The following is a 24,274-nucleotide window of genomic DNA, read 5'->3' as shown; positions in this document are numbered from 1 at the left end:
TTATATGCAATTTTTGCACTTGTCATGTTGACAAAAAAGAGATCTTAAGGGTAAATCTTTTTTCAATTTTAAATTTTAAACCGTTTTTTATATATTAACTTTTTTTTTTTTTTTGCTATTTAGAGTAGGCTGATATTTGGGGAAATATTTATCAAACTGGAAAATTGTATTGTTTGTGTATTTTTAAAAGTTTTTTTAAGTCACCATTTCATAAATAAGCTATGTCTTCTTTCAAACTTTACAGGTCTGTGCACATAATGTTTAACTACCTGCATACATTTTATTTAGAGCCATAAAAATTCCGGATATGCTAAACACAGTAATAATAAGTTAACTAATTTGATAGAAATTCGAACTATTAAAATGTTGTTACATTTAAAATAACTATGACCACCGAGAACAACACCAAAGAAACTTAATTAAAGAGTGAATTCCATATCGTCCTCATGCAGTGTGAATAAATGGAGTTACAGAAAAAATGTGAGTGTGCATGCTCATTATCACATATTTAATTCTGCAATTTATTATTAATTCAAAATACCTGCATTTTTAAACTGAATTTAATCAAATTATTTAATTTAATTTTGCTTCCTTTAATTTGCTTATATTAAACCCTTTTTTTATTGACTTTAATAATACAAAATCTAATCTTACACACGCACTCACAAAAAAGACAATAATAGTAGCATTGATAATAACTTAACAGATCAGGATAAATAATATTATAAACACATAAAACAGTAAAAAAAAAAAAAAAAAGAGAAAAAAAAGAATTAAACAAAGATACATAACACAAGTACCGCAAGAGGAAAAAGGACTTATGTATCCGTGATACTTCCAAAAATAATTAGCATGATATTAGATCTTTTTGTTTTTATTTCCACTATTACATTACATAGGCTAACACTTTGATGGCAGACTACAAACAGTCATAATTTTTATTATCCGTACATATATATTTTTATATTACACTATACATAGATCATTTTATATAGATATAATTAAAATAAAACTATGTAGATTAAAATGTCGTCTGATATGATTTCATTATTAAATCGTTAATTGTCTTCGATAGAGGCGCCATGTTTTCAACGTTGAGCCTAAACATCACGACGTTCACGTTTTCTCCTGGGTCACTCAAAACCGACCATAAACTGACAGGCTGCTCCACCGGTAAGACAACATTTCCGTCAAAAACATATTTGGTATTTAATCACCACGTGGGGTAATTTTAAAATACATTTTAATAAGCTACATATTTAGCCAATTAGCTTAACGGGCAAAAACCCTATGCAGATTTAGGATCGGCTAAATTCTGTTTGTCACTTCCGTAAATATTTATTAGCCGTGCGTTTGTGTTTAATGTGTTTGCAGTTCATTTTATTGTTGTGCTTACCAAAATGTGTGTGAACGTTAGTTAAACACCCCGAAACACATCTGACAAGTGTATAATGTTGTTTTTGTGGCCACAGTGCTAACTTTATCAGACTGTAACGCCAGAAGTTTCTAATTCATAACAACATTGAGTCAGCTATTCAGTTCAATGTATTGTCACTTCTAGTTTTAAAAGAAGAGGCTCAGAGATCTTCTTGGAGGCCTTGGAGTAAATGAAGGTAAGCATCTTCATCTGCCATCATCTACTTATTCTTTGCTTGTTTTAAACCTGTTTGATTTTCTTTCTTCTGTTGAATACAAAAGAAGATATTTTGAAGAAAGTTGGAAATCATTCATTTTTATAGTATTTCGGGACATTCTAAAAGCCTTAACATGAAAAAAGCTTAATGTGGCTTAATATACCTATAAACATCAACTAGAGAAACACAAATTTCTGTCAATTTGTACTTGTAATTAACCCCAACTACTGTAAAAAGAACTAGTCCCAATTCCATAGATAAAGGGAAAAACATCACATTAAGCGTTTTCTTCCCCATTGAAATCTATTATAAGGAGAAAATGTACTTAAACAAAAAGTGAGAAAAAATCTCATTTCTATCAAATTTTACTTGTGATTAAAACTCTGATTTTATAAACAGCCTTTATACCATTTGGTTTCCCTCAGTTGTTGTAAAGTTATGTTTGTTAAGCCTTTCCTTATCATAGCCTGTTCTTTTGACAATAGTTAGTGTTATTCTTTCATTCATATTCTTTTCGGCTTAGTCCCTTTATTAATCCGGGGTCGCCACAATGGAATGAACCGCCAACTTATCCAGCAAGTTTTTACACAACGGATGCCCTCCCAGCTGCAACCCATCTCTGGGAAACATCCACAACCACATCCACCCACACTCATACACTACGGACAATTTAGCCTACCCAATTCACCTATACTGCATGTCTTTGGACTGAGGTGGAAACCGGAGCACCCGGAGGAAACCCACGCGAACGCAGGGAGAACATGCAAACTCCATACAGAAATGCCAACTGAGCCGAGGATTGAACCAGCGACCTTCTTGCTGTGAGGCGACAGCACTACCTACTGTGCCACTGCTTCGTCCTAGTTAGTGTTAATCACATGTAAAGTTTGGCAGAAATTTGGGTTTCCCTGGTCGATGTTAAGGTACATTAAGCCACGTTAAGCTGTTTCCTTATAATGGACTTAAAATGCATAACGTGATCATTTTCACTGATTAAAATTAGAGCTCATTCTTTTGACATCAGAAAGTGTTTGTCATGAATAACATTTGATAGAAATTTGACTTTTCGCTTGCTGTTTAGGTACATTAAGCCACGTTAAGCTTTTTCCTTATAATAGACTTCAATGGGGGAGAACACCCTTAATGTGATGTTTTTCCCTTTATCAATGGAATTGGGACTTTTTACAGTAGTTGGGGTTAATTACAAGTACCATATGATAGAAATTTGGGTTTCTCTGGTTTATTTTTTGGTACATTAAGTCATGTTAATCTTTAGAATGTCCTAGAATTAGCTTTTCTTCAGATTTTCAGCTTTCTTTGAAATGTCTTAATTTGTGAACAAATTAAGTTGTTATTGTGAATTCTCTTTAAGCATAAATCTACAGAATTACAGAGCAGTTATTTTCTGATTTTGCATAGATTTACAGCATTGACTTTTTTTTATTTTGTAGAGATTTTTTCTTTTTGTGTTGTTGTTGTCTATTTGTAATGATCTACAAACTGCTTTCCTTTGTAAAATAAATGACATTACCAAACCATGTGCCAGGGCAGCACCTCTGCTTGGTGAAGTGAAAGTTTGGTGGGGCGATCCTCTAAAACCAGCCGTATCAGCAGAGCACTGGCCTTGCTGGGGCTGCATGTGTTATTTAGCCCATGTCATCATCATGCTCTGTTTATCTCACTGAGGCCATTAAGTGTGACTAACGCGGCCGTGCAGCAGTTAGCCTGCTCCACCCCGAGGCCCAGGGATCTGATGTCAGCCCGCTCTCCTGCAGTTTACTTCCAGTCTTGGGATACATCGTATCATTTTAATGGTGGACTGGATGAAGGCATACGTGTATGTGCGTCATTTATAGTGTCTTCTGCTAACGTATAGATGCATTCGTGAGTCTAATAGCTATTGATTGACAGTCAGCTATCACCCCGCCTCCAAGCCAAATGTTATCAATGTCAAACTCAAGGTCGACAATGAAAATTTTATGATTGCACCCAAACGCAGCGGTGACTCGTAGTGCACGCTGTGCAAAACATGTATATTATCCACATGGAGTAAACCGTAGCTGGCGGGGTTCTGCTAATGTTTTTCTTTTACAAGCTTTTTCTATGCAACTGCCACATTTCAGCCTGCGGGTTCACCCAGATTGTTTAAATTGCCCAGTTCATATCTGATGTCAGTTGACCTCATTTAGCACAGCAGAAACATAGGCTGCGTTTCTTGTACTCTACGCTCTGATCGTTTACATTTCACTTCAGCGTCCTCCGCTCGTGCTTTTTTTCTAGTTATTGTTTGACTGTAGGCTAGCAACGGCTATTGTTCCGGATGATGGCCTCTGTTACACGTGGCTGAATGAAGTCGAGCACATTGTTTCCACAATTCCTCGTCTCTTTCTGTTTTTCTTTTGAACACATTTGATCAAATGTTCCTGAGATCTGTGACTTTCTCTCAGTGAATCGGTGGAGAACAGACACGGTGTGTCAAGTGCTTTCCAGCTTACGGCCCTCTTGCTATCTGATGGTAACGGAGACGTCTGCTACAGTGCTAGCCGGGTAAAAGAGCTTGCTCCATGTTTCCCCCGAGTCACAGGGGTGCCATTAAGAGCCCTCCTCACGCATGAGATAGACAGAGAGAGAGAGAGAGTGAGCGGCTTGCGTAACATGCGGCAGAGCTGCAATGCAGGCAGCTGACGAGGGCAGTTTGTCCACGCTCCACTGAACCACAGCTGCGGTCCATCTGGAGTTGGACTGGCATTGTCTGCTCTGCCCGCTTGGGCCCGCTTGAGCCGGGCTTTGAGTGACAGGGCACCGAAGGGTTAAAAGCTGCCTTATTGAGCACGCTGATGAGCTGGAGTTGAGCAACAAATAATGCATTTAGCTGCAGGTCCTGCAGAGCACCATACCTGGTGCACATAACATGGTCTGAAAGAGCTCAAGACTGTTACAAATAGATTTGTCATGTCATTTTTTTCTCAGCCCACAAAAAAATATGTTAAAATATTTGAATATATTTTATATGATGAGCATGTTTTTAATTACTAAATTTTAATGAAGCTTGCTGTTTAAGTAACGAAGTAGGTGAAAATGTTAGCTGTTGTGGTAGCATAATTAAGAAAGTAGCCTATTTGGAAGGTTTAACATTCCTAAGAATATAAACTGGTTAGTTAAATTGGTGTTTTCTTTTACTATATCATATTTGGGAAAAAAGCAGTGAAGCAATTTAGCTGAAATATTATAAATATTAAAATAAATAAGCTTTTGAAAAGTCATGTTGTTCAATCAATGCACAGAAACATGCTGTAAACATAAAACATGAAAACATTTCATGGAGAGCACTTCTGCAGAGCCTTGTGACTGCATGTCAAGGTCGGTAAAGTACTGTTTTTTTGTACACTCAAATGTACACTCACTTAACTGAGAGATCTCTAAACTAAAAAATTAAAGGCAATCTCAGCAGATAGTTCACAGAAAAATATCACATAAAAAATATAAAATCCCTTATTCTGAATCTGAATAAAGCCTAATCAATATTATGCTCATCTCTTTTAGACCTGTCACAATAATCAATATATTGCATATCGCACAATAATTGGACCACAATAATTGTTGGTGTTTCAATATATATTTACAAATTCACAAATAACAGTAAAGCCATTTTATATGGACATTTAAATTAGGGCCACACAATATATCGTTTCAGCATCGATATCGCCATTTGCACATCTGCAAATGTCACATCGTAAGATCTTCAATCTCAAGCATGTGTTATTATGTGTTGACCAGGAGCTTGTCGATTAATGGCAAACTTTTTTTAATCAACTTTTTAAAATCAAATCATTGTGTACTTAAAATGTATAATTCACATAATTTTTGTTTTTTTTCTTTTAAACACTACTTAATTGAGTTAAAAGCATACAGGCACAAGAAACATTAGCATTTGTAGCTTTAAGATTAATCTAATAAGATTTGTATAGTAAAGACTGCCAAGTGTAATTTTACATTAGATTTTAAAATATTTGTCTCCAAATGCCATTAACACTTAAAAGTCAAATATAAAGCTCCTTTTTTCCTCTGATTTTTATCCCCCGAAGCCCCCCCCCCCCCCCCAAATATTAATATTCAAGTTTATAATAATATATACACTCTCCAATGAAATTACCCCAACTAAGGCTGCACAATATACAATTTCAGCACTGATATTGCAATGTGATCACATTACTGGATATGCCATATTGAGTTTGTATTAAAATGTATCATTTGCATCTGTTTTTGATACCTGCGATTGTATAATGATTTTAAAAGTGTTCAGGTTTATGAAAATGTACCATTTGTGACTTTAACTACAATTCATTTTATTGAATTATTTATATTTTTATTATTCAGTTAGTGTAATTAAATACTGTTAGACTCGGGGAAATGATAAAACGCTTTATTCTAATTGTATCTTTTTTATAAAGTGTAAAGATTGTTTCCTGGATTTTTTAGAGATGTAAATAGTAAACATCAATTCATCTATCTCTGACTTAACTAGTGGAAAAAAAAATACTCAACACATACAAATACAGAAGCGTACTGCAAGTAGCACAGACAGCAACGAAAATTAATTACCAAAAATGTTATAGATTGCTTATTAGATTTCATGGAGATGCACTCCCACTGCAGAATCATCCCAATCGATCTAACCTTATAAATTCTTTCCAAATAGAGATATTAATTCATATGATGAAATTGTATTCATATCAAAATATATATTGCAAAATAAAAGCGCAATGTTAGAATTGTCCAATATCGTGCAGCCCTAACCCTAACTATTCTGAAATACTTAATTCTTTACAAAAAGGTATTCAATCCTTATCAATACATATCGTAATATTTATTGCAGAAAAACTAAATATTGCAGTCCTAATTTATATTTTCCCTCACCGGTGTCAATGTTTATAATTCTACATTCACTTAATAGGACATTTATTAGGAAATATAATAGGTCATTTACTGTTTTAACATCAGATTACTGCATCTAAATAACCTTAGGGATAAAAAAGTTTTTTTTCTCTTGAAAATGTTTAAGGTTATTTGCATTATTAAAGTGTTGAATAATCAGACAAATAATGATCTCAAAATGACAGTAATATGGCTTATTGCAACAATTTCTGTGGCAAAAATTCTTGACAGGCCTAATCTTTTTCACCATCCAAATGTATTCTGGCATTTGCAATATTTTCAATAGAATTCATCCCAAAAACTTTGTTGAAAAGAGATTTCAGTCTTTCCTGCTTCCTCAAAGTGCAATGCACATTACTGCCCCTAGTAGTACTACTGCTTTAAATGGATTGTTCACCCAAAAATGTAAATTTACTCGTTCGCAAAGAAATTCAAATGTACTTCATGGGATTTATTAGAGCTGCATGATTAGTTGTAAACTGGTCCCGTTTTAAATACCCACTTGTTCGTATTCTTGAATACAAATTAGTCTTTGTTTGATTTGTCTGTATCTTTTAAAACTTTGAGTATAGTCTTGAAACAGCTTCAGGCTTTAGACTTTTCACTTACTGTACATGCCATTGTTTTTATGTTGCAAAAAAGGTAAAATTATAACCCAAGTTATGGGATAAAAGTTGATAGTTTTAACCATCTTCTGCATAGCTGCAAAAGTTTAAACCATCCACATGAAAGAAGAATACATGAGTAGGAGAATTCAGATTGAACTGACCTCTTTGTATTCCTATGAACAAAGTATGTTGTAGGTGCAACAAAACATATTTGGGTCACACTTTACAATAAGGTTCATTAGTTAATGTTATTTAATGCATTTACTTTACAATCTCATATACAGGTCTGGAATAGCTCAGCAAAAAATGAGAATTTCCTTACCATTTACTCAAACTCAAATGGTTTTATGATATTCTTTCTTCCATTATATACAAAATAAGATATTGTGAAAAATGTTGAAACAGCACCTCCATAGTTAGAACACAACATACTAAATGGAAGTCAATGGCTGTTTTGTTTCAACATTCTTTAGGAAATCTTAAAAAAAATTTTTACATTTAAATATTTGGGGTGAACTCAGGGGAAATATATGGGGACAAGGTGGCGCAGTGGGTAGCACGATCGCCTCACAGCAAGAAGGTTGCTGCTTCGAGCCTCAGCTGGGTCTGTTAGCGTTTCTGTGTGGAGTTTGCATGTTGTCACCGTGTTCGTGTGGGTTTCCTCCGGGTGCTCCGGTTTCCCTCCAAAGACGTGCTGTAGGTGAATTGAAATTGGTCGTAGTGTATGTGTGTGATTGAGTGTGTCTGGGTGTTTCCCAGTGATGGGTTGCAGTTGGAAGGGCATCCACTGCGTAAAACGTATGCTGGATAAGTTGGCGGTTCATTCCACTGCGGTGACCCCACATTCATAAAGGAACTAAGCCGAAAAGAAAATGAATGAATGAATTTGGGTGAACTCTCCCTTTAATAAGTAAAGATTTAATATTAAATTTTTAGACAGAATGTCAGTAAAATATTTAAAATGACTTGCACCAGTTACTTTATGCTTCAGATAAATATTATGTCAGTTATATTACTAAGGGTGTAGATGGTATCAAAAACTGATCCATCATTAATTAATCAAGTGAAGCCCACATGGCTGAGCCTGTGAAAACTGAGCAGCATTTTGAAAATACTAAAGACCATTTTTTAGTTTGGAAATGTTTCGTATTAGTGTAGACAGACTGCAAATGCAAACTTTTGAAAACAACGACTATTCACAATTGCTCTCTGGTCTTCTGTTCTTTGATTCATCAAGCCCCTTTCATATGACCATTACACAAGGAGAAGAGCACAAGTATACATATTGTGGCTAGGCATGGGACAATATCGGGTTTTAAGGTTTATAGTGGTTTGAAAAATTCAAGGTTTTAAAACTGCAAAAATTTAAGGTCTTACCATTCCTAAGGTATACAGTTAAAGTCAGAATTATTAGCCCCCCTTTGAATTATTATCATTTTCTATATTTCCCAAATAATGTTTAACAGAGCAAAGAGATTTTCACAGTATGTCTGAGAATATTTTTTCTTATTTTTTTATTTCGGCTAGAATAAAAGCAGTTTTACATTTTTTAGAAGCCATTTTAAGGTCCAAATTATTAGCCTCTTTAAGCAATTTTTTACCAATAGTCTACAGAACAAACCATCCTCATACAATAACTTTCCTAATTACCATAACCTGCCTAGTTAACCTAAATAACTTAGTTAAGTCTTTAAATATCACTTTAAGCAGTATAGAATTGTCATGAAAAATATGCAGTCAAATATTATTTATCTATCATAATGGCAAAGAAAAAATAAATCAGTTATTAGAAATGAGTTATTAAAACTATTATGTTTAGAAATGTATTTAAAAATAATTTAACAGAAATTGGGGGGAAAATAAACATGGGAGCTAATAATTCTGGGGGCTAATAATTCTCACTTCAACTGTATGTAAGTTTTTTTTAAGGGTTTTTATGTGTTGTAAAGAAATCAGTTGTATTGAAACTAATGAAGACAGCAGATGTCACTTATTTGAATTATTTAGCCTGACATGTTTATTATTTCAAAAAATTAGAAATGTTTTCTAAAACAAAATATATTGTGTTTAAAGGGGGAAACCCAGACATTTAAAAAGAACATGTTTTAGAGCAGTAATCACAATACCGTGATACCATGAAACCGTGTTATATTTACCCAAGGTTAGGATTTCCGTCAGTAACTTATACCGGCCCAATTGCGGCAACATAAGGGCATGTACAGTGAGCATGATTGGTCTCTTATCATTTTAGGCTCTTTATGGATTGTTTTTTCTGAAATACAATAACAATACTAGTCCAGAAGAAGATCATTTTCATTGTTAAAGCATATTTTAAAATAAAAATGCACTAGATATTGTAAACTGCACCTAAGGCATTGATTCGTTCATTTATTTGGATGTTTAAAAAATATGAACTCAAATTAATTAATTCATTTTAAAAAGACTGTTGCAATTACCTATTTGTCAAAACAGTATTTTTTTTCATCCATTTAAATTTTCAGAAACGGACACTAATTTAATGTTATTCATATCACACTTAATACAAACGTAACTATCACCATCTTATGTATCACACTTCAAGGTCGCTCTTTCGAATCGAGTGCAGTTGCCACTATCTTGCGTCTTATCAAGTGGGTTATAAAAAGCTAAGAGGAGCATAGATGTTAAATTAATGTATTAAAGTTGCTGTGTTCTTGCTGGTATGCCAACTGTTTTCTTAATAGCTATGGACAATTTTCTTTTCTTTCATAATTTTCAACTCAATTTTTTTCAGCATTCATTCAAAGTTAATAGGCAAAATAAATCAATTATCATGCAAGTAATTTTCCCTAAATAACCTCTGCATTATCCCTCATCTGAAAAAGTGTACATCCCACGTCGTGCTCATTTTGTTTCTAATGACAAAAGATAAATGTTGTTGCTTTTTTTTTTAAACAAACAATCACCAACAAATTCTGGATAAATGTATATTGTCCTTGAATTGAGCCAGCTGGATTCTTTTAGCTGAGTTTGAATGCTGTCCTTATCAAAATGTGACTTCATTTCATGCTGTCCTTTCTTTATGTATGATATGCTATTGATTTTCTCGAATCTGCCGTTTACTCTTTTATTTTCCGCTCAGTTCGTGTCAACAATTAGATTTGTCCCTGCCATTCCATTGGCCTTTGTTTTTTTGATAGATTATTTTCCCCTTTAACCTTCATATATGTATGTGCTATAAGTACAGTCTTTGTTCCTTGGTTGTATTGAGAGTTCAACAGAGATACCTTTTCTCTCAAGGCCCTAGACTTTAGTTTCAAGTCCGCTGTTTTCATAGCTTTTATTTTTTTCTTTTCTTCGATACAAGGGAATTTGTGACCACTAGTGACATATATAAAACATGAACAGATAAGGAGCAGCAGCTTTATATGACACAAAGGCAACTCTGCAATCTTCATTATCGCCAAACAATAATATTATCAATACATTTTAGCTATGTTTTTCTTCAAGGAATGCCTAAGTCAACATAATAGCAGGGATAGCAGGTGTGATTTCTTTTTCTAGGTTTCTGTACCTGTTTCTATTGTCTGCATTTTCAAGGTTGGGCTACAGTATGTGCCAAAGACACATCCTCATGTGAGGTGCTGTATTTTTCTGTTTACAAATGTTAGCAAAAAGAAAGGAAGAAGTGAAATAGAGGCTTTTCTTGTTCTTTAGGGTTGGACAATTTACTAGATCCTTTGTACAGACACGTACTAACCCACTGACACACACAAACACACACACACACATGCATACATATATACACTAACAGACCAGGACACAGCTGTGCAAGTGTGTGTTCCCATTCAGTGTTATTCTAAAAAAAAACATAGTGTTTGGAAGCAGAGCCATGGTGAATGTTCCATTTAAATTCACAATGGGAGTTAAAGTGACTGGCTGATTGGACAGACTCTCGTCGTATTTGTGGAAAAGCGCCGCTATTTTGGCAAAGGTCGCCGAAAGCATTAATGAGATAATTTTAAAAAGTAATATATGAACAATTTCCCAGCCCCTTTTAATGGGTGATTAAAAAGTAACCAAATTAATGTGCTGTGATTCCTTTCATGTTGGTGCAGCAAGGTCAGCAATGTTTTCTTTTCTTTTTTTCCTGCACCATATGCTAGAAGAGACAGCTGTGATTCTAACACTCTTGGTGACCTTGAATGTACAAATGAACAAAATTAGCATGATCTTATTTAATAGATTCTTGCTATAGGCTCCATGTAGAGACTTTCAAATGTATGCACTTGTTTCCTCACATTGACTTATATGTCCAAACGCATTAGCTATTGAAGAAAAAAAAACTCTTTTCAGTTTAATAAACACCGCCAAACTCTCCAGTAAATGTGTGTCATTTGATTTTATACATCTTGTGCTCATTCATAAATATAGCTTAATTAGATACCTTTAATGTGATCTGAAATGTAAACGAATGCAGTCTTTTTAATTAGTCTTAAAACAGGAATTAGGAACAATAAACTGAACATTGCTGTTTTTACAAGTAGCGAATTACACAATGGGATGTCTTAGTAACTTCAATATCATCAATCCTTCCAGAGCAATTAGTGCTGCAGTTCACTGTGAGCTTTAAGATTAGTGACATTAACAGTTCTAATCATTTTTTTTTTCACGTCAACGTTTGAATGTGAAATGGTCTCGTTTTGACCTCGATTTCAGTTTCAACCTCTGGAATGAATTTACTGAGTCCTTTTTAATGCACAATGACTGTTGGTTGCTTATTTTGAGATTGGCAAAAGGCCTGTACTTCAGTCGTCTTATGTCAATTTGCAATTGGAAAAGAAATGATGGCTGATTGAAAATGCACATTTATTTATGCCAGTTGCATTTAAGCCAGTTTTGCAATCCAGTTTCTTTGAAAAATTACACCTAATCATTTTTTCCTGCAAACAAAGCCCGCTTAAATGCAGCTTTTACAGAATAGGTAACCCTTAACCTATTTCATATAAAGACATCATGTCACCCAGACTACTGTGAAAGCAAACCGATTCACACGAGTTCCTCTGCACCTGCACACAAACACACACACACACACACACACACACACACACACACACACACACACACACAAGCAAACCTCGTCTGCACCTGCTTCTCATGTGTGTTGGGCATCGGGATGATTCCGGTGCTCTTCACTCTCTATGATTGGGGGAAAACGGGGTTGGTGGGTGGGCTTGACTTCTGCAGCTGGTCAGTTTACTCTTTAGTGAAGGGCAGGAAGACAGACAAAGAGCTGAGCTGCCTCAAACAGACAAACAAATCAACAGCATCCTCTGAATCCTCCTGTAGAACAATACAGAGTGGAAGTCTTCTCTGCCTCTCCAGATAAAGCGGCAGGCTTTCACTGACCGTTTTGTTCACCCTCGGTTCCTGATTTTAGGAACTTCCTGACCTCCTTTTTTTTAAATCGTGAAAAAGCTGGATGACATCTCTCTGACAAAGCCCTCGCTATAAAAACTGTTATTAGGCTCTTCCGTGGCTTTCAGTGACATCCGTGTGACTGAGAATGACAGAACTATGAAATACTTCAAAATACAGAGAGACACTTGGACCTTTATATGAATGACATCTGTAATAAAAAAAGACTGGTGTAAATTAAAACATAGACAATAAACACAGACAAAAAACCTTCACGAGCTGAATTATAAAGCTTACAATGACAAAAAAAAAATTGCTTCAAATGTGGCAGTAGGTTCACAGCAATAATTTCTCGTATGGATTCTCACTTTAACCTTGTGCAGACAGGTGTGAATACTGTGCGTGAATGTGCACATATTTTTTATTTTGCTTGAAATTTTGGAGATTGGGGCTACTTGCCACATTTAACTTTGTCATTTGTGGCAAGTATTTGAATATTTTAGTCACTCCATGTATGCAGTGTTTTTGATTTCAAAACATGATTTTCATTTTTAGAAGTCTTGCTTAGGTTGTTTTAATTTTATTTTCTAGTAATAATTATAATAAGGGTAATAATAATTCTTTATTATTATTGTTGTTATTCTTTTTGGGGATGAATTACATGTACATATACAAATAAAGACACAGAGGAATGTTCTTGTACATTCTTTATAATAGAAAATAATAAAATATTAGAATTAAAGTGATAACAGTATAAAACGACAAGCATATCAGAAGGCTGCGAAGCTGATCATGCCACCGAGACACTTCCTACAAAAGCTGGTCCCTCAAAAGTCTGTCAAGTGGACTGAACGAGGCCACAGAGAGGGGAAGAATCACCCTGAAGGAGCTCCGAGTTCACTAGCCGAGATTAAGGTTAACCAATCAAGAGCTCTTCATAACACTTGTATAGGAAGGTGACACACACGTGTGTTGATGTGAATAGTTCATTTTTTACAGAAAAAAAAATATTGACAACTTGAAAAATAACTTTTTCTTACAGAAAACTTTTTTTCATTAGCAGGGTTAAAGATTGACCACCGTATTATTTACTGTATAAAAATGTTCCAACAGAAGACTTTCACAGTGATGCCATATGAACCATTTTGATTCTCCGAATAACGTTTCAGTCAAAGACTATAGAAGAAGAGCGAAGAACATTTTATTGATCTAAAGATCTTTTTCTACTTTAGAAAACCTTTCACAGAATGGAATGATTCTATGGTTGTCGTAGGTCCTTCATGGAACCATTGATGCCAATAAAAAGACATTAATATTCATTCATTTTCTTTTAGGTGTAGTCCCTTTATTAATTCGGGGTCGCCACAACGGAATGAACTGCCAACTTATCCAGCACATGTTTTGCTGATGCAGGTTTTTTTTTGATACCAACCATGGTAGCAGATCTCAATGTTTTCCTTTAGTTACCTTGTTGACTGTAGTTAACATTTTTATATAAAGACAGTTGTTCATTGCATTTGTTAATTTTTTTTATGATTCAGCATAACTGTTCTTTAAATTTTCTTTATTATAAATAATTTAGAAAAATTACAATTGTCATGTAACTAAATAAATAAATAAATAAATAAATAAATATATATATATATATATATATATATATATATATATATATATATATATATATATATATATATATATATATATATATATATATATATATATATATATATATATATATTGACACCCACAGACGTCATATATAAATCAGAGTGGTCAGACTTTTCTCATTGATCTTTTTTTTTCCTCGATGTGTCAGTGCAGAAATGAACAAAACAATAGGCCCAATAAAATATTATAAGAATAAAATATGAAAACAATGTAATTTATGTCAATTTTCCAAACGGGTAAACAGCACTCTTATATTTCAGCATGCGTTCACTTTTACATTTACTGTTAGGAATGACATCCCACTCTACTCATAAATCTCTCTTCATATAACTGTATATAGCTATTACACAACCTTAATACACTGTGATGTAGTCTGGTTCCTTAGTTCGTTGGATTGTTTTCTTTTTCACTACAATCGATCAGCTCCAGAGTTTGTTTCAATAGAGCCGAGATCTCGGACCGATTGATTTGGCGTAGATCCCGGATACCCATGTTTGCAGGATTCTTATGTCAAATAAACCACGCTAACTGGGCAAATAAGACAGGACGTCTAGGTGTGAAAACATGGCCTGATTGGGCCAGTGTGCTGTGTACTGTCCTGAGCGTCTCTCATGCTGGCCTGAGGCCATCGGGCATTCCTAATTGTCGAGCCCTGATTGAGATTTATATTGATTTGCCTATATTTTGGTTTTCAGCTTCCAAATATGAAAAGTTATTGGTATTGGCCAAAATGTGTATATATTCGCCAAAAAAAAAAAAAAAAAAAAACTAAGATGTGATTGCTGTGCTACCAAATTGAAGCAAACTAAATGAGAAAACGCCTGAAACCATCACTCTAAATGAGCCAGGTGTGAAAATGACCTGAAAATGTCGCTCTTTTAAACAACCGATATGCTCGTAAACACATTAATGACTCCAGGACTGACAACAATATTGCGCTGCTGTGAAAAAAGCACATTGTATGTTTTAATGTGTTGGAGTGTCTTTCAAATGAAAGGATCCGGAAGCTTCCCAAAGGGCACTTTATTTGCCTTGTACTTGTAGATTTCTAGTGATTGTTATTTACCACCACCACCACCAATCCTGAACTCGCATTGACACTGGTCGCATGTGACAGTAAAGAAATGTGTACCACTACAAGCAACATTCACACATGCAAAAATCTCATTGTCTGGGATGTAATTCAGACACTGGCCTGTGGGTACTGACGTTTTGAGTGGTGAAGACACTCTTAAGAGGCCACTTGAAAGCCTTGAAGGTCATGCCCTCTCTGCCTGGCATCTGGTAACCTTGTCAGATAAGATCACCAACATGGAGGACTTCAGCTTTACTTGTAAACTGAGATGTAATCTCTTTAATTGGTGTCAGCTTAGAGTCTCTGCAGCCGAGAGACACATCAAGAAGCTCTGGGAGGACAGCAAGTCATTGTGACCCCTTTTTTTTTTTGATAACTACTATTGCTATGCTAAAAGGGCATCTGTGACTGGGCCTTCCTTTCTTGAGTTTGTGTTAGATGATGAGTCCCTGCTCTTTGTCATATCATTTAAAAATTAAAGCTGACGTGAAGGCCTCAAACTAAAATTCTGCCTGCCTGGAAACTCACCTCCATGTTGTGTTGGAAAGCAAAGTCATGCTCAAGCTCAGGCTCATTATTTCAGGATGTTTAATGTACAGTTGCTGATAGGCTACAATCCCAGTTTGGTTCTTGTGAAATGATGTAGTAAAACTGCAAATTTATTAGGTATTATAATTATGATAAATTGTAAACCATATTGTTGCAAGAATGCCTGCAACAAACTCTACTGTTGGCAAAAATATAAATTAAAACAAATATTGGAATTTTTATGTTTATTATATTAACCAACTTGCATAACTGTCACAGTTTTAGACGTGTTTTGGTGTGTTTTCTGACTGTTTTAGTGTTTCTTTGTTACTCTTTATTTGAATCAATGGTCTTTAAGTTCATTAGTCTGTGTGTTTAAGTCCTGTGCTTTCCATTGTCTGGTATTGTAAGTCTTCATTGTAATCTCCCACGTGTTTCCTAGTCTGTGTACTTTAGTTAGATGTGATTTGTCTTCTGGTTTGTGTTCTTGTTTGGATTATTGCTTGACTTTGGACTTATTAAATCTTTGCACTTATCTCCTACGTGATGCTCTCTTGAATTTCGCGCTCATAATACTGGATTCATGTTGTTATTTGTGCATGCCATTTTATTTTCCCTTGTTTTTATTTTTCACTTATTTTTTTCATGATCTTTAGCAACTATAGAACATATTATTAGATTTTAATTATGCATAGATGATGACACTTATTAATTCAAATGAGTAATTATGTTCGTTTTGCATACAAAAAAAACAACTTTACATATCCAGAGCACACCAAAAATAAACTTGTTGTGGAAACGATCACTACAATGCACCTGGAACTACAGAGCTCAAGGACACTTAACAATTAATGTGAGAAAAAGAGATAGTACAAACAGACATTGAAAGAAACAATAATCAAGCAGAGACTCAACATTAGGTTCACAAAAATACAAGAAGTCAAATATAACAAACTGGAAATACAAAAAAAGACGTTAGAGACAAATATGCAGAATATAGGTTGATCAAACAAGGTGGTCAGTTTATCAAATCAGAAGTGTAACGTTCAGAAAACAAGTGAGTTTAGGTAAAGATTACTAAATTCTGAGGTATTATTAACAGAACAGAGTGAGCATGGTAGAGAGTTTTAAAGTTTGGGTGCAATGACACTAAATAATCTGCCCCCATAGAAGAGAGGCAGTACCGAGGCACAGCAAGTAGGCCAGAGTCAGAGGAACGTAGTGAGCAAGTTGCGATATAGGGGACAAGCATGTTGCAAAGATAAGAGGGAGCTAGGCCATTTTTTTATTTATCATGGTATGCTACTGGGAGTCAATGGAGGTCATACACGATTGGTGTTATACAGTTGTGGAAAGAGTACTGAAAAGTCATACTCAAGTAAAAGTACCATTACTTGCCTAAAAATGTAGTGTAAGTAGAGTAGAAGTATCTGTTGTAAATATTACTTAAAGTATGAGTAAAAAGAAGCCCTTTCTAAAGTACTTTAGAGTAGTGAGTATTACGCTGTGAAAAGCTAATGCATTTACATGTAATTTGTAGATGTGTGTATACGTAACATTCTGTAGTGCATTTAGTTATTGCCCAGCATGTACACAATGTCATAAGATGTTATTATTAGGTTAGATATAGGTTGTGATGTCAAGTGACCAACATCCAACGTTGAGCCAACATCTTAAACCAGGGGTCACCAATCTCGGTCCTGGGGGGCCGGTGTCCCTGCAGGGTTTTGCTTCAACTTGCCTCAACACACCTGTCTGAATGCTTCAAGTATACCTAGTAAGACCTTGATTAGCTTGTTCAGGTGTGTTTGATTAGGGTTGGAGCTAAAATCTGCAGGACACCGGCCCTCCAGGAACAAGTTTGATGACCACTGTCTTAAACCAACATCATATTGATGTCAAATACATTTATTCGTCAGGTATGGCAACCAAAATCCAATGTGTGATATACATTGTGGTAACTTCAACAACGTCAAGCTGTGACATCATTAGACGTTGATATTTGGTTGGTTTTAGGTTGGACATTGGCCTGATCTTAAGTTCTGACGTCAACATGATTTTCATATTCAAACAAAATGCAATGTCCCCACGATGTTAGGGTACAACATCAATTTGACATCATGTTGACATCTTGTGTTTGCTGGCTGTCATCATACAGTAAACATCTATCATCTTCTCATCAGTGACATGCATCTAAACAATCTCTGAGTCAATGCGTTTAAAGATTTTGGACATCTTCTTGAACACTTTTAGTGCTTTCAAACAGTTTGCTGCATTTATAAAGTGCCCATGTCTTGAGGTAGTTCATTATGATGCGATTTACATTCTATGTGCAATCTGACCGGACAGGAATCACAGGACTGAACTTTCTAATCCCCTTAGACAAGAAAAAATAAAGTAGTGACTGCAGGTTGAAGAAAAGTAGTGGAGTAAAAGTACAGATACAGCACTGAAAACGTATTCAAGGGAGAGTAAAAGTACACTTTTTTAAAACTACTCACTTAATTACAATTCCTGAGAAAAACTACTGAATTACAGTAATTTGAGTATTTGAAATTAGTTACTTTACACCACTGGTGTTATATGAAAAAAACGTTTGGTATGAGAATTCTAGCCGCAGAGTTTTAAATATATTGTAATCTATAGATGAGGCTGCCAGGCAGACCAATGAAAAGGGCATTACAGTAATCAATGCGTGATGAGACCAATGCATGGACGAAAGTCTCAGCATCCCTATCTTCAAGTCTGTTCGCTTTAGTTCAATATGATTTGTCTCCTGGTTTGTGTTCTTGCTGCTACATGTTTGGATTATTGTTTATTTTAGGACTCATTACTGTGTTCTGTTCACCTGTGTTTCACTGTATTATTCATCCAGTCATTTTCCTTCAGCTTAGTCCCTTTATTCATTAGGGGTTGCCACAGCAGAAGGAACTGCCAACTTATCCTGCATATGTTTTACACAGCGGATGCCCTTCCAGCTGCAACCCAACTGGGAAACATCCACTAACATACACTACGGCCAATTTATTTTAGTCAATTCACCTATAGCACATGTCTTTTAACTGTAAAACCCATGCAAACACGGGGAGAACATGCAAACTCCACACAGAAATGCCTACTGACCTACTGTAATGCGACAACCTTAACAACTGAGCCACGGTTTCACCAAAACTGTATTTATTGTCTTTATATTCTAATTAGGTGTAGATTATAAAATTTGAAGTTCACCCTATGGATGCCTTTTTTGCCTTTTAAAAATACATTATTACTTATATTACTTAAACATATTACTTTTTATGAATTTGTGTCTCATTATTTCTCATTATGCAGTTAAAATTGTAATTAAATTGTAATTACAATTATAATTAAAATTAAATAAGGCATTTTCTTTTATCATTCTATTAATGTTTTAGCGTCATTACACTTATGTTTCTCTTGTCAAATCCAATACTATTAGAATCTAATGCTCTAATTAAAGTACATCATAGCAAATCATATTAAATGTAAATTATGTTGTGGTCTTGACTCTTGTGCGGCAGTTTCTTTTTTTCTAGTTAAAAGCCTTAATTAGTTCACTTTTCACCTCCAAATAAAAAAACAAACTAATTTTGACCTTCATCCTTCTTTTTATTTTATCTTTTGTGGTGGTGAAATCTAAGTTAATGTTCAGTAGCGGCTAACCTTTTTAAATTAAAGTAGGCTCTATATACAAAAGTAAATTTGGGCACAAATGGCACCATCTACTGAGAATTACTAAAATATCGTCAACGTCCTTTCTTTGGTTCCTGAAACCTACCTGTAAAATGAAATTGATTAAACCATTAAATCAATTTGTACATTCAGTATTATAAGGTTCCAAGTTATTACCAGTGGGTCACATGTGTTTTTCTTCATGTGAACACCAAGGCGCTGTCAAAAGAAGGGACTATTTCAATCGGAAGAAAACCAAATTGGTTATACATTTCTCAATCTTTTCGTTGTTCACAAAGGTCTTCCTTTTCGCAGCCCTTATTGCTTTCAAAATTACGACCTCTGACATTTTCAACTACACTTGTCTAAAGTAGAGATATTTGCAACCTTGTTAATTATATCATCTCTTCACAGAAGTGTACAAAGGATAGCTTCTTAATTAAATAATTATTCAGTTAAAGTTAAAGGAGGCCAGCGTATACAGTATCTGTACACTTTACTGTACTTTTTCCAAATGATTTCCTATTGGACTCCCACATGTTTGCCACCCTCCCATCTGTTTCTCTTTGCAGTGCGTGACCCATCATGTACCCGCTGAGGCAGGAGACAAAGGGAAGAGACGGCACTGGCAAGCCACTGATGGAGGTGAGGGGAAAATGGTCACCAAGGTGATTCAGAAATTCAAAAGCAGTGAAAACAAGTTGACCTTTGAGGGGGGGTGTTGGTGTTTGAATGGCTTTATTGTGGCACCCCGGGTGGGACGTCTGATAGCAAATGTCCCGCAATTTGCCTGTTTAGAAATCTGAATCGCTATGTGGCTTTCCTGATGACAGAAACCATTTTGTATTTCTGCTGTTTACAACATTCTATATGCTACACATTCAGTATAGGCACATGCATGGTATTAGTAGACGATAGATGGAGGTATCAAGGATTTCATGAGGAGCCTTTAGCATTAATGGTACCTTTTCATTCCACAAAAGATTGTGGAAAGGGATTCCGTAAATTTTTATAATGATGTTTATGTTTCATAACAAATGGTTCTTTTGGGAACTGTTCACTGATAGCTTATAGGGACCCAAATTTGTTCTTCTATTTCATCTCTGTGAAGACCCTATTAAGGAACCTTTATTTTTAATAAGTGTAAAAGTTTTTTATTGGCATTTATGCTGCTGTGAAGAACCCTTAACATGCCTGTGACATTTCCATTTAACAAAAATGTATTCATAGATGGAAAATTTTCTTTTATTTTTAGATTTTTTTCTTCATGTCATGGGGGAAAAAAAACATATTTTTAAAGAATTGTTGGAAACCAAAAATACTGCTATCTATGGCACTGCTGTAAAAAATAATAATAAACAAATTGTATAGTTAAAAAGGGTAAGGAAAAATCTGTGCCTAAACATATGGATCTGAATTGGAATAGATTGGAATAGGCATGAGATATAAGATTCTGATGGTAAGATAACCTTGGATAAAAATATCACAGTATAGTGAAAACTGCTCTAAAATATGTTCTTTTTTAATGTTCGGTTAAAAAAAAAAAAAAAAAAAACTTTTTTCCCTTCTGAACACAATATATTTCATTTAATATATTTTGAAACATGTCAGGCCAAATAAAATATTCAATCATTGACTTCTGCTATCTTAATTAGTTTCATAAAGACAGATTTTTGAAAAGGCATCTTTAGATATCTTTCTTTTCTTTGGATATGAAGTGAGCCACTGCACTGATCATGTTCATAGTGTGCATAGAGGTGCATAAGGTATTGGATGTGCAGATTTTTGCTGAATTATGGGCTGACCAGTTTTTTTATGTAGATAGTACATTGCTACTGGAGATACTGTTGCCATAAAAAATTAAATAAAATAGTAGTTAAAACGCGTAAAAAATACTTACCATGACTTTTTCAAATCACAGAAAAGCGCAGTAAACTAATTATCATCACATGCCTAGATTGGAAAAGGTTTCTTATATTATTAAAATTATATAAAGTTCTGTATTGATATTGATGATTCCATGTAAAGCATTTAACATTCAATGACTTTTTTTATAAAAGTTTTTTTTTTATTGCTTAAATTTTTTTTTATTAATGGTTCATAGAGGTATTTTGCAAAGCCAAAAAATGCTTCTTTGAGGACAAGAAAAATATGCAACAAAATATTTTTTGGAAACTTTATTTTTAAGAATGTAAGTAAAATATTGTTCCATGAATAATATATGTTTTTTTAGCTTTTAAACATCTGCTGACATTGATGAAACATTTTAAGAGTGTTTCATTCCATAATAATAAAAAATAATAGAATATTTTGATTAATAAGTAAGGTCTGGGAACCAAAAAAAAAAGCTTCTTCTGTGACAATTATTTGTGTGTTAGAAAAATATGAAATATTTATTTCATTTAGTGTTTCACACAGTATTTATTATCCTGTGACATTGTTGAATATTATTAATAAAATAATAATCATTATTTCAAAAGCTTAGGATTCTTTTTGAAACTAAACTTCTTTTGGGAAAGTAAAATAACTAATTTTGTTTTCAAAAAGAACCTTTCAATGAACAGTTCTTAAATTAGTAATTTAAAATCAAATCAAAACTGGTTCTCCTATGGCTTTGCTGCTCAATTTTGGAGCCTTCATTGGAGCTCTTTAAAGACAGAGAAAAATGGACAAAAACAAATGCATTTTAACTCTAAATTATAGTTTGTTTACATAATGATACAGTTGCTTTATTAGTAAATTCTAAGCAGCTTATGCATATACAAATTTCTCAGAGTGTATACAAATTAAACTGATATCTATATCAATACATAATTTGGGGGTTAAATACAAAAATGCCAATAAAAAATAATAAAGCAAAAAGAAATTAATTTTATTTATTAAAATAAAATAAAATAAAATAAACAATAAAATTCAATTTAATTAGACAATTAAAAAGACAAAATGGTCTTAAAATTATACACTGCAAAATATAATTCCAAGATGATTCCTTGCATTTACATTTTTTTTTCAATATAAGTGGTTATAAACAATTTATTTGGGTTGAATTTAAGCAATCAAATTAAGTTGAAAGTTACTAAACTTAATTTGTTTAAATTCAACCCAAATAAATAGTTTGCAACAATTTTGCACAAATCATTTTTTAATGTAGTTTGCTCAAAATTTATATCTCTTCTCATTTGCCCCTCACTTGTTAAAAGCCTTTTACATTTTTCTTCTGATATAACAAAAAATAAATATTTTTTAAAAGGCTGGTTGATAGTACGAGTGACGTTTATAGCAGAAAAAATACTATGGAAGTCAGTAGGTACCTACCAGCTTTTTTTTAAAAATATTTGAATGGAAAAGCCTACTTTTCCATTGCAGAAATAGGTTCTTTGAATTGTTTAAATTATCTTGACATTCTTCTGATTTTATGTTGGTCTTTTAACAACTGTTCATTAAAATGTTCTTTGGGCAATAAACATTGGCACCTGTGTGTCACTCTTGTAAAACAAACAAACAAAAAATATATTTTCAAGATTAGCAATTGTAGCATCCAGCTTTCATACACATTTCCATGCAACTTGCCTACTTAAAGCCGGCTGTAATCGTGTGCACATGTGTGAGGCGCTTTTCAGCTCTCATTGTGCAGACACTTGAAGAGGCGCTCCGAGTTGTTCCAGCCGCAATCTCAATATTTGCCCACTCTACCCAGCAGGAATGCTTTCTCCTCATTACTTTGGCCACAAAGTGCTGGCTTTAACAAGCATCCTTCTGCCCCTCCTCGAGCATTTAGAGCCCCCCCCACAAAAAAAGAACATCATTTTAATTATGCAGTCAATCACAATTAGAAGCAAATGTTTTCCCTGTTGGGCCTGCCCCTCTTTTCAGGGCTTTGTGCCTTGGGCCTTTGTGCTCCGGGAGAAAGGCCTCAGCGGTCAATGGGGTGGCTGAGTGGTTGTGTGTGAGGTGGAGGCTCGCGTCCTTCAGGCACCTCGGAGTGTGCTTTGTCGGGGCTGAAGGGAAGCAGGGGCCGAGGGGAGGAGGTGGAGTACATCCGTAGCACATTTGCTGAATTAAGGAGCACAGTGGGAAGACTTTGGAGGAGCTGCTGAGGGGACGAGGGGGGTGCTGATGGAAGACTTGTTGCTAGGTGACTAACAACCGCTGCGTGTCCGTCTTTTTCCTCTCCTTTATGTGCTGTTCAATTCTCCGTTCTGCTCCCAGATAGTCAGATTGCTTTTTTTTTTTTTTTTTTTTTTGCTTTTTTCATACCCTCGTCTCTCTCTCTCTCTCTTCCTTGTCGTATCCTGTCCTTATACTACGCCACTTACTGAAATAAAGAGTTCCCAGAGAGGGGGAAAAATTGTCTTGCGCTATTTGTGCCCTATAGAGTGATTCTCAGAAGGCTATTGAACAAAAACTCTGCCTATACCGATAACTAATAGAACGCTATATTTCAGCACAATGCACCACCAATTGCTCGTCTCATAATGTTTGAGTGTTTATGTTCACTGTCTTTTGCTGGTCCAGTTCTTTGTGCTCAGTGTTGTTGTAATGGGAATGACCCTGTTCTACCCTGAATCTATTGTTTAACATGTTTAATTAATAGTTTCAGCTTAATGATTGGAAACGCTGATAGCAACATAAAGTAGCATCTTCTGAAAAATCTGTATTTAGTTTCAACCCAAATTGAGGTAGAATGTAAAAAAAACTATTAAATTGCTGAGTTAAATTTAAAATAGTCAACCAAGAAA

The 24,274-nt window shown here is 34.6% G+C and overlaps 1 protein-coding gene across 2 annotated transcripts in view; it reads left to right on the top strand.

Moving 5' to 3' along the window:
• The first annotated feature begins 1,076 nt into the window (after window positions 1-1,076).
• The window catches only part of prkchb (protein kinase C, eta, b), a 220,556-nt gene continuing 197,358 nt past the window's right edge, over window positions 1,077-24,274 (top strand). The window contains exons 1-3 of one of the 2 annotated variants that reach the window (XM_073932551.1): window positions 1,077-1,173; window positions 1,562-1,613; window positions 20,108-20,180. The gene's annotated coding sequence lies outside the window, so the exon portion shown is untranslated. The remainder of the gene's footprint in view (window positions 1,174-1,561; window positions 1,614-20,107; window positions 20,181-24,274) is intronic. The other variant, XM_073932553.1, reaches the window with a different exon arrangement.

This window comes from Danio rerio, chromosome 20 (assembly GCF_049306965.1).
Source record: "Danio rerio strain Tuebingen ecotype United States chromosome 20, GRCz12tu, whole genome shotgun sequence".
In the NCBI taxonomy this organism is placed as follows: domain Eukaryota; kingdom Metazoa; phylum Chordata; class Actinopteri; order Cypriniformes; family Danionidae; genus Danio; species Danio rerio.
This window is presented reverse-complemented; position numbering and strand designations above follow the sequence as displayed.